This window comes from Macrotis lagotis, chromosome X (genome assembly GCF_037893015.1).
Source record: "Macrotis lagotis isolate mMagLag1 chromosome X, bilby.v1.9.chrom.fasta, whole genome shotgun sequence".
NCBI classification, from domain to species: Eukaryota; Metazoa; Chordata; class Mammalia; order Peramelemorphia; family Peramelidae; genus Macrotis; species Macrotis lagotis.
This window is the reverse complement of record NC_133666.1, coordinates 522849632-522861692: the sequence shown is the minus strand read 5'-3', so window position 1 is coordinate 522861692 and position 12061 is coordinate 522849632. Positions and strand designations below refer to the sequence as shown.

General features: G+C 37.7%; 1 protein-coding gene across 4 annotated transcripts in view; it reads left to right on the top strand.

Annotated features, from left to right (window-relative positions):
* LOC141503010 (N-acetyllactosaminide beta-1,6-N-acetylglucosaminyl-transferase-like) overlaps positions 1–12061 on the top strand; it is a 146861-nt gene that overhangs the window by 53138 nt on the left and 81662 nt on the right. The window lies entirely within an intron of this gene.

The window sequence follows — 12061 nt, the reverse complement described above, 5'->3', positions numbered from 1 at the left end:
CTTTTTAAAGCATTCTTCTCCTCAATAACTTTTTGAACTGTTTTATCCATTTGACCTAAGCTGGTTTTTAGCATGCTATTTTCTTCAGCATTTTTTTGGATTTCCTTGACTAAGCTGCTGACTTCATTTTCATGTTTTTCTTGCATCTCTTTCCTTTCTTTTCCCAGTTTTTCTTCCAATTCCCTCATTTGATTTTCAAAGTCTTTTTTGAGCTCTGTCATAGCCTGAGCCCAATTTCTGTTTTTCTTGGAGTCTTTAGATACAGGAGCTTGTGCTTCCTCATTTGCAGACTGAGTATTTTGATCCTTCTTGGGCTCATATGCAAAATATTTCTCAATGGTGTTCCTCTTGTTTCTCTGCTTGCTCATTTTCCCAGCCTGGGCCTGGTTTGGGGGTGCTTTCTGAGCTTTTGGGACACTCCCACAAGGGTCTCAGTGTGTGAGGCTCTGTCCTCCCTCCTGGTCTGTGAATGACCATAAGCGCCCCCCTCTGCCACCGGGCTGAGGTGGGGGACCCTGTTCTATGGGGGGGCCTAGACTGGGATCAGGATCTGAATGTGGTCAGAGCCCCAGAGTCCTGTTCCAGTGGCAGAGGACAGAGCTGGGCAGTCTCTCTTCACTACCCTCCCTCAGCTCAATGGGCTCATGCCCTGGAGGCTCCTGCTTACTGGCTCCACCTGCTTCTGTTTCATGATCTGGGCTGCAGAAAGACCAAGCTGCTAGCTGTGTGCCCTGAGGGCTGGGCTCCATGTGCTCTCTCTGGCAGAGGTCCCCCACTGTTCCCCCACTTTGTGCCCGGTGCTCCCTGGGGTGCAGCTCAGGAGACTCCCCCGCTGCTGTGAGCCCCTCCCAGCGCCCTGGGGCTGCCTCCGGGAGGCTGAAGTTCTTTCACTCTGGAGGGCCACCCCTCCAACCCCAGGGAGCAGAGCCTTTCTACTCTTTTCCAGGTTACCTTGAGTAGGAGAACTGCCTCACTGGGTCCCTTTGTGGGTTCTGTCTCTTGAAAGTTTAGTTAGAGTCCTTAGTTTCAAGTTTTATCAGAGAGTGCCTAAGACTGGATCCCTTCTTGTCACCATCTTGGCTCTGCCCTCAATGCATTCTTTTTTAAGTATTTTTCTCTCTAATTTTCCTCTTCTTGTTATGGTTATATTATCTCCCATTGATGGGGTGGGGACAGATAGGGCAAAGTGATGGAAGTGGCAGTGGAAAAGGGGGGTTAGGGGAAGAGGGAGGGGTGATTGTCTCAGGGACAAAAGGTAAACTTAGCCTGAGCATCCAGAATCAGAGAAATTATACCAGGCTTCCCTTTTTGTTTCTTTTTAAGGTTTTTGCAAGGTATTGGGGCTGATTTGCCCAAGGTCACAGGTAATTAGTAATTATCTGAGGCTGCATTTGAACTCAGGTCCTCCTGACTCCAGGGCGGGTGCTCCATCCACTGCACCACCTAGCTTCCTCCAGGCTTCCTTTCTACATATATTGTAAGCATAAATAATTTTTTATCATAAGTGTAACAATTTTATTGATATGTACACTTCCAGGAAATAAAGAAGAATTGTTAGCAAAGGATTTTGGTTTTAGGAATTTTTCTAAAAAGTAGTAATGTATCATAAAGGGTTAGGAAGGAGGCATTCTCTAAAAGGATTCAGTATATTTATCACAGTCATAAACCCTAAGTGTAAACTATCTAACTCTGGAGTAGAGAAATGGACTCAGACAATAGACAGAAAATAAACAGGAAACAGATATCTTCATCCCTCTATCATCCCCAGAAAGATGATGGACAGAATACTTCTGTCCCTAAATCAACACCATAACTGTTACTTAGCCACACAAAAATCCCATTGGCTCTAGTTCAGTCTTTTACTCAGTATCTCTGTCTCTCTGTTTTTCCTTCTCTCCTTCCTGCCTATCCCTCCCTGTCTTTCCCCCCTCCTCTCTTCTTCTCTCTCCCTCATCTTTTCTCTTCCCACCTCTCTCTTTCTCCCCCCTTCCTCCCATCTCCATCTCTCTCCTTTATTCTTCTTTCTCCCTCCCCTCCTATCCCCTCCTATACAATTTTATTCAAACTGTGCTATTTTTATTTAGTTTTCTGAAAGATCCATCCCCATTTGTTCTGCATCCTTCCCTTAAATACCTTGGCAAGCAAGCAGGACAGAAAAGGTGTTAATCATCCAATATTCTGTCTCATCTTCTGTCTTTCATCAAAGTGGTCTCACTTTCCCTTCCCAGTCCCCACCTCCACTATATTGACTCATTCAACTCATCCCACATTTCCAAACCAGAGTCAAAAATTTTTTTCCGTTATTCTTTTTTTCTGTACTTAAAAGTTTTTATTTATTTTGAGTTTTACAATTTTCCCCCTAATCTTACTTCCCTCCCCCACCCCCCACAGAAGGCAATTTGCCAGTCTTTACATTGTTTCCATGGTATACATTGATCCAAATTGAATGTGATGAGAGAGAAATCATATCCTTAAGAAGAAACATAAAATATAAGAGATGGCAAGGTGAGACAATAAGATATCAGTTTCTTTTTTCCTTAAAGTTAATAGTCCTTGGTCTTTGTTCAAACTCCACAGCTCCTTATCTGGATACAGATGACACTCTCCCTTGCAGACAGCCCAAAATTGTTCCCGATTGTTGCACTGATGGAATGAGCAAGTCCATCAGAGTTGATCATCGCCCCCATGTTGCTGCTAGGGTGTACAGTGTTTTTCTGGTTCTTCTCATCTCACTCAGCATCAGTTCATGCAAATCCCTCCAGGCTTTCCTGAATTCCCATCCCTCCTGGTTTCTAATAGTACAATAGTGTTCCATGACATACACATACCAATTCCCCAATTGAAGGACATTTACTTGATTTCTAATTCTTTGCCACCACAAACAGAGCTGCTATGAATATTTTTGTACAAGTGATGCTTTTACTCTTTTTTCATCATCCCTTCAGGGTGTAGATCCAGTAGTGGTATTGCTGGGTCAAAGGGTATGCACATTTTTGTTGCCCTTTGGGCATAATTCCAAATTGCTTTCCAGAAAGGTTGGATGAGTTCACAGCTCCACCAACAATGTAATAGTGTTCCCAGATTTCCCACAACCTTTCCAACATTGATCATTGTCCTTTCTGGTCATATTGGCCAGTCTGAGAGGTGTGAGGTGGTACCTCAGAGATGCTTTAATTTGCATTTCTCTAATAAACAATGATTTAGAACAATTTTTCATATGGCTATGGATTGCTTTGATCTCCTCATCTGTAAATTGCCTTTGCATATCCTTTGACCATTTGTCAATTGGGCAACAGCTTTTTTTTTTAATTTGACTCAGTTCTCTGTATATTTTAGAAATTAGTCCTTTGTCAGAGATACTAAATGTAAAAATTATTTCCCAATTTACTACATTTCTTTTGATCTTGCTTACAGTGGTTTTGCCTGTGCAAAAGTTTTTTAATTTAATGTAATCAAAATTACCTAGTTTGTTTTTATGATGTTCTCTATCTCTTCTTCCTTTTCCACAGATCTGACAGGTAAACCATTACTTGATCTCCTAGTTTGCTTATAATATTGTCTATTATGTCTAAATCCTGTATCCATTTGGATCTTATCTTGGTATAGGGTGTGAGGTGTTGGTTTAATCTAAGTTTCTTCCATACTAACTTCCAATTTTCCCAAGTTTTTATCAAAGAGGGAGTTTTTATCCCAATAGCTGGACTCTTTGGGCTTATCAAACAGCAGATTACTATAATCATTCCCTGCTATTACACCTAGTCTATTCCACTGATCCACCACTCTGTTTCTTAGCCAATACCAGACAGTTTTTATGACTGATGCTTTATAATATAATATTAGATCAGGTAGGACTAGGCCACCTTCTTTTGTGCTTTTTTTTCATTGAATCCCTGGAAATTCTTGAAGAGTCAAAATTTACACGTAAGAATTATTTGCCAAAGAAGCTGATCAAGTAAAATTCATAATGAGAAAACTTCAGGGGGAACAAATGAAAGTTTTACACAACTGAAACTAAAATCAGTCTTAGTCAAGTCAGGTATTTTGCAGGTATTTTTCCAATTCCATTATCACTTAAGAGTTAGAAAATGTTAGGGGCAGCTAGGTGATGCAGTGGATAGAGCACCAGTCCTAGAGTCAAGAGGACCTGAATTCAAATATGGCCCCAGACACTTAATAGTGTGACCTTGGGCAAGTCACTTAAGCCTATTTTCTTGCAAAAAAAAAGAAAAGAAAGAAAAGAAAATGTTTCTGAAGTCTGATCATTTGTCTTGAGAGGATGGGGGTTGGATGACATTCAGGATTCAGAGAAGGAAGACAAAGTACAAATGTGCTTCTCATGGTATTATATTTTACAAAGGTTCACTGAGCACAAAAGAATAGATTTGTTTATTATGCAAGTCCTATGCCCATTTTTAGAATAATTTCTTTCCAGGACAAAATTATATCTTGGTATGAGTGTTTGTGTTAGGGATGAGTATGTTTAAGGGACTATACAATAAATAAGATAAAGGACATTTTCTCATATTATTCCTCTGATAAATATCCTATTCATTTGACCCATTCAAATCAGAATCATGTACTATTTCCAACCTAAGCAAGCAGTTCTTAAATTTTGTGGGTTCTGCTATGAGATTACAATGAGAATTCTAATCAATTCTTTAGTGGCAGCTAGGTGGCACAATGTAAAGAATGCTAGACCTGGAATCATGAAGGCCTGAATTCAAATCCTGTCTCAAACATTTACTGGTTGTATAACCCTGGACAAAATCACCTCTGTCTGCCTCAGCTTCCTCTTTTATAAAAATGGGTCTTATAATAGGAATTGCCTCCCAAAATGAGATAAAACATATTTAATTCATAGTAGTGCATTGGTAAATAGTAATCACAATAAATGCATATGTGCTTCCTACTTTGGTACTTCTAGACTCAAATGCATCTTTATACTCATTGCAATCTATTCACACTATCTCAGTCTTTGTCTACTTCTTTTATAAAGGTTACAAGGGAAACTCTCCAATATTCTAGAGGCTTTCTCTTTAGATCTCTTGATATCCCAATGAAGTACATGGACTGTCTGTTATTCAATTGCTATTGGTGTGCCCAGAAACCAGATATGAACTGTCTGTCTGTTATTCCTCACTCTAAATACATGATTGCATATTTCCTGATTGAACATCTCTCTGGTAACATCCTTGATGGAGGTGTTGATGTTCAAGGAATTGATGGCTATATGGTGGCCTCTAAGATTATTCCAACTTATCATATAGATATAGATATATCTTATATGTGAATAGTTATTTTTATGTTGTCTTGGTGTGAATGTTTGTGTTGGAGGAGTGTGTGTTTAAGGGAAATTAGAATGTGATCGCCTGAAGAAAGGAATCAGTTTTTGCTTTCTGTATCTCCAATCTTTAGTACAGTGTGTAGCACAGGGTACATATTTAATAAATATTGGTTGACTGAGTGGCAGTCCTATACACATCCATTTTTCATCCAGTTCACCAAAATGTACCTTTCTGTGACATTTATACCACCTTCCACTATGGCATAATAGATGTCTTTGAGCTTGTAACAAAGAGGTAGGTTTAGACTGGAGAAAAGTGAAGCACTTCCTTATAATTCCTGCCCCAAAAAGGAGCAGCTAGGTTGTGCAGTGAATATAAGGCTGTTCATGGAGTCAGAAGATCTGAGTTCAAATGTTACTCATCCTGAGAAAATCATTTAACTTCTTCTAGTCTTAATTCTCTCATTTATTAAATGGGAATACCACCTATCTCCCAGAAGTTTCTGTGAAGATCAAATGTAAATATTTGCAAACTCTAAAGCACTATATTTTGTTGCTGTTGTTTCAGTTGCATCCAGCTCTTCACGACCCCATTTGGAATTTTCTTGGCAAACAAACTGGAGCCTTACTTTGAGCAGAACTTGTAGACATACATTGTTGTAGGCATCAGGGATAAATTTTTTGTTTGTTTTTTTTTTTGCAAGGCGATGAGGTTAAGTGACTTGCACAAAGTCACACAGCTCAATAAATATTAAGTATCTGAGACTGGATTTGAACTGAGATCCTCCTGATTTAGGGTCTATGCTCTATCTACTGTGTCACCCAGCTGCCCCAGGGAATAAAATTTATATTAGCATTTGATCTGATTTGTTTTGATTTTGGGGCCCACCAGACTATAAAGACTAATACAGGAACCCAAGTACTTAGTTATTGATTTGCCCTGTGACACTGGGTCTATCACTAGTCACCTAGGTCTTAATTTCTCAGTTTATAGATGAGAATAAGTAATAAAACTATACACTCCCACCCTCAACCTTCTCCCCAATCTATTTCAAGGATAACTTTAATTCTCTAAAGTAATTCTAATCTGTCCAAAGGAAGCTGTTACCAATATTAAGGTTTTATTGGAACTCACTACTGGGGAGCTCTTCAAAGGCAGGGGCTATTTTTTTAGCTTTCTTTGAATTCCCTAGTGCCTGGTACACATAATGAGTGGATGCTTAATAAATGTTTACTGACTAACTAGACTGTAAATGTAATAGTTAATATGTTTACTGATTTTGCTTCTAATTTAGATGGTCTACAAAATAGTGAATACTATTGAACTATGGACACAAAGTAAGTGGTATTGGGGGTGCATAACTCCAAAATATTGGGATTTGGCATTGGATGTCTGAGAAATGCTCTCTCTCCTGGGCAAGTTGGCATTTTATTGGGCATTGTGATGGCACAGTGAGCTGAGAGTTGGGAGATACTCTAGCAAAGAGGAATCTGACATATTCTCATTTATATAGGGAGAGAAGGAGGAAGAAGAGAGGAGAAATGATCTCAGATAAAAAAATTAAGTCTGTTTGAAATAGGTCTGGATGTCAGAAGTTGGTGCCACCAAGGGACAATTAGAAGGGAAGAAGTTAAAATTAAGTTATAAATATGCTTATTAAGGAGGGCTTTTGGATATCAAAGAAGACCCCAGGCTGATAATAAGTGATTAAATCTAGGCAGATCAGACCCATAATCTTCACATAAAAGGTTAAAGGACAAGGATGACCCTAAGCAGCAGGCCCTGATAACACAGGCAGACAATCAAAAAGGCCTTGAGCAAAAGCAGAGGTGGGGAAGAAAAGGCCAGTAATTAAGTCATAGCTTAAATTTCTGGTTCTAGCAAGGACCCAGGAAGGACACTCAGAGCAGATCTGAAATGTTGGGGAGAGAGCTCAATGGGACCCCATCAGTAGGAAAGGCAGGTCCAGTTCATATTCACAGAGTGAAACCAGATCTGCCTTATTACAAATGTTTTGTAGCTAGAAACTCGAGAGAGTCTGTGGCTGGTAGATGAAATCTTACTTTCTCATGTTGAGTTGCACTTTCCCAGGTGTACATTCTTAGGTATGGAACAGAACATTCCTTCTCCTCTAAAAGCCTTGAGCCTGGCCAAGTTTCTTTTATTTACTCTGAGTCTAAGGGCAAAAGGGGAGAAGAAAGTACTACATGAACATAAAAACATTTTCTAGAGACAAAGACAGTATTCCTTTTTGTTCCCAGAAAATACCTTTCAGAAAGGCAAAGAAGTTCATTTTATGAGAATTAAATTCTGACTCAAGTACAAAAAGCAATCCTACCATAGAGGGAATCATGAAATGAAAGCATAGTTTTAAAAATAATTTTGTAAATTGAATATATACTGTATAATCTGCTCTTGTCAGATCACTTCCCAAGTCTTGTTTTTTGTCCTGAGCACCATATTTGAGTAGGAATATTGATAAACTGGAAGATGCTGTCTGGGATGATGAAAAATAGATCATGCTATATGAGAATCAATTGAAAAAACTAGCATCATTCAGCCTAGAAAAATAGAGGGATGGGGGGAGGAGACACAAACATATTGCTTTCTTCAAGTATTTCAATGGCTGTCATATATGGAAAAGGGATTGTGTTTATTCTTCTTAGCCCCAAAGGAAAGAACTTGGAGCAACTTGTGAATATTATAGAGGTTGATTTCAGATGGATATATAGAAAAGTTTCCTAAAACTGTTATTGTCTAGAAGTATGAAGGAATATTTTCAGAGGTAGAAGATATTCCATCCCTGAAAGACATTGAGTGGAGGCTGGAAAACCACTTGTTAAGAGATTATTAGAGAAGGTTACTATTCAGAATTAGCCAAGATAGCCTATGAAGCTCCTTCCAGTTCTAAGATTCTGGTATATCTTATTCTAGTAAAAGTTCCTGAATCCTCTTAAAATTATTTTTTAATTTCAAATTAAATTTCAAACAAAATAAAACATTAAATAATCTTGTAGTAGTTGAAGGATCCTGTTTGTGCCCATTTATTGTTATGTTTTTCCACCATTAAAATATAAACTCGAGAGACCTTGAAAAAGGATTCACCAACTCTTGTTTCTTTTCTTCCTTTTAAAAATAAATCATTACTACCTCCTCCTGCCCTCTCCTGTCCTCCATGTCAAAAAATAAACAAGCCTTCACTTGTTGAGAGGGAGTGTGGAACAGTAAAAAAAAGCAATGGATTTTGAATTCAGAGAATCTGGGTTCAAATTCAGTGACACTAGTTTTGTAACCCTGGGCAACTTACTTAACATCTGCCTGTCTCAATTTCCTCATCCCTAAAATGGATATCATAATAGCGCCTACCTTATCAGGCTGTTGGGGAAATCAAGTCAAAATGAGATGGCATATCTGCCAAAAAAAACCTTCCCAGTCACCCTTAAGGATGATATATTTCCTCTGTGATCACCTCCAATTTCTCCTTTATATATCTGGTATGTATAGAGTTTTTTGCCTGTCTCATCCATTAAATGATGAATTCCTTCAGAGCATGACTGTCTTTTATAGTCAGTAGGTACATAATAAATGCTGTCAGTTGACTACTTTTTTTCTATTTCTAGTTATAATGTAAATGAATCACTTTTGCCCTGAAATTGCAAAACTTCAGCAAAAGCTAGCAAAACAGAGAACTCCATTAAGAATCTAGATTGTCCAGTCCAAAACAAAAGCTTTTATTTAAAATATTCAGATAATTAAGGCAAAAAGTGCTTTCTTTGGTCCTGACTTGAATTCCTAATGTAATTGCTCAGTTCTCAGAAATACTCATCATTCCTAAACACAGATTCCCCAGTCACTTACTGAACCAGATGGGTCTCTTAATGGTTTGAGAGTGTAAAACTTCTCTGTACATGCCAAACTGGGGCATCTTTGCCTCAAGGCATAAATAAAGATGAGATAGTCTACTTTGCAGATATATCATTGCCTAACCTCAACTGATGATTCAATAGCAAACTCCAATCTTTATCTAGGGGTTTTGCAAAATTTTGGAACATGAATTTGAGATGTGGGAGGAGGTAGTTGTAGTGCAGAGGAAGAAAAATAAACATGGGATTGGGAGTGAAATCACTTAATATCTCTGAACTTCAATTTCTGTATTTGTAAGATAAGAGAACAAACTAGGTAGTCTCTAAGGTCCCTTTCAGTCTTAAATCTACAATTTTATGACCCAAATTCAAATTTAAGTTCTGCTGGCATTACCTGTGTGATAATTGAAAAAATAATTTCACTCTCTAGATGTTGGATTCAATTTCTTAAGTGTCTCACCTCTAAATCTTATGATCGTATCCAAAATACTATTGTTTGTTTTTATTTTTTAGCAGAAATTGGAGACTCTTGGCTATGATAGAATTTCTATCCTTAAGCCTCATCCTAGTAATAAAAGCAGACACTGAAAAAGGAGTAGGTCCCTTTCATTTTAATGGTATGAATTCTCAATAGTTACCGGGTGAGCAAGTGTTTTCAGAATTTGAAAGGAATAATAATAATAATAATAGCTAACTTTATATAGTATCTCCTATGTTCCTTCCATGAACTGTGCTAAGCACTTCATAAATATTATCTCTTTTGGGGAGGGCTGCTGCTTTTGGTGAAATGGGGGAGGCTAAAAACAATGTATTCTCATCAATTGGGGAAATGTCTAAACAAATTGTGGTATATGAATATCATAAATAATATAATACAATGTTGTCTTGTATTATGACATTATTTCACTGTAAAACACAAGGAAATGAAGAATTTAAAGAGATGTGGGATGATTTGCATGAACTCAATCAATAAACATGGAGTCTACTAAGACATATAGTTGGTCTACTAAGTGGTAGACACTGTGAAATGAAAAATAAAAAGTCCTGGCCCCTTAGGGAATTTATAATATCTCTTATGCACATAAATAAGTATTATGTATGTATGTATATATATATATATATATATATATATATATATATATATATATATATATGATACATACAAAATAAATATAAGTAAATTTTGGGAGGTGGTGTAGAGGATAAAGCACTGGCCTGAAGTCAGGAAGACCTGAGTTCAAATGGTGGTCTCAGTCATTTACTAGCTGTGTGACCTTGGGCAAATAACATTAACTGTATTTGCCTCACTTTCCTCATCTAGGAAATAAACCAGAGAAGGAAATGGTAAACCATTCTGATATCTTTGCCAAGAAAATCCCAAATGGAGCCATGAAGAGTCAGACATGACTAAAACAACTGAATAACAAAAATTTTCAGAGGGAAATCATTAGAATAGGAGGAATTGGGGGAAGAAAGATAAGGCTTCATGTAGAAGATTTGGCCTTAAAAATAAGGCAAACAAGGAGTCAGAGGTGAAGAGAGAATACATTTTAAGCATGGAGGGAAGCCAATGCAAAGGCATGGAGAAAGATATCAAGAGTCACATGTGAGCTACAGTAAGAAAGCCAGTTTGGCTGAACTATAGAATTCAGGAAGGGGAATAATATTTCATGATTGGGACTTGATTGTGAAGGACTTGAAATGTGAAGCTTATATTTGAGTCTAAAATAGTCTAAATAGAGAATCATTTGAATTTACTAAATAAGACACTTGACAGGGTCAGATTTGAACTTGAGGAAAATCATTTTGGCAGTTATGTAGAAAGTAAATTAGAGAAAGGAGAGATAAGTCAGAGGTGGAGTTATACACAAAAAGACTATTAATATGAATTAACTTGCAATGAGCTCAGATAGGAAGCACTCCCAGCATTTTGTTAGAGAAAAGGGTAACTATAAATGAAGAATGTTGCATATACAATCATTCATGATTTGTATTAATTTGTCTGGCTTAATTATTTTATTTTATTATAAGGCAAATCTCATTAAGGGTTTCAGGGGTTGGATCCAGAAATGACTGGCTATTTGAAACATTTTAAAATATCTATTTTAAATGGGGGGGGGGAGGATGCTGAGCAGATAGTGCAAGAAAAGCAGGCATATGCAAAAGAGGTGGTTTGTTGTGCTCACTAAACTGGTATCAATGTGACAAGGTATTTATGAATATAGTCATTCAAAATGGTTTTCAAGGATTTCACTTAATAGAGTTTAATTACAGCTTAGATTCTTTTCTTGGTATCTGAGGTTGGTCAGAATCTGCAGTTTCAGTATCCCAGCAATCAATACTCCTCCAGGCTAAGGAAACACTTTAGGTCTAGGTTCCCCCATGTCCCTCCATGGCAGTCACTCAACTCAGCAAGAAGACGTGAGTAAAAAGAGAAAGAGGGCTGACTAGGTCTTGGATAGCCCATCTTTTGACAAAGGCTATTGAGAAATGAGCTATTTTAGATTTGGGTAGTGGATAGAAAGAGATAGCAGCCATGAAGCCAGCCCAGGAATGGTATTTTTAAGAAGAATTACATTGGACGGTACCAAAAACAACTCTTATTTCTGTCATTTTTATTTTACAGTATTCTTCTTGCAACCCTGTGAGAAAGGGAATGAAAGTAAATTTGCTTCCATTTTGCCAAGGAGAAATCCATGAATTCACAAGTCCAGGCAAGAGGAATACACTGAGTCTCAGATAGGTTAAATGATTTGTCTATGGTCAAACATCTAGTAAATGTCAGAGACCCCCAATCTAATGCTCTTTCTACTCCACTAATGACCAATGAAGGAAAGTTGGTAGGCTGAAAGAAAATTTTCTTACTTCCAGTAAGTGATCAACATAATCATAATCACAATTTGGGCATATAAG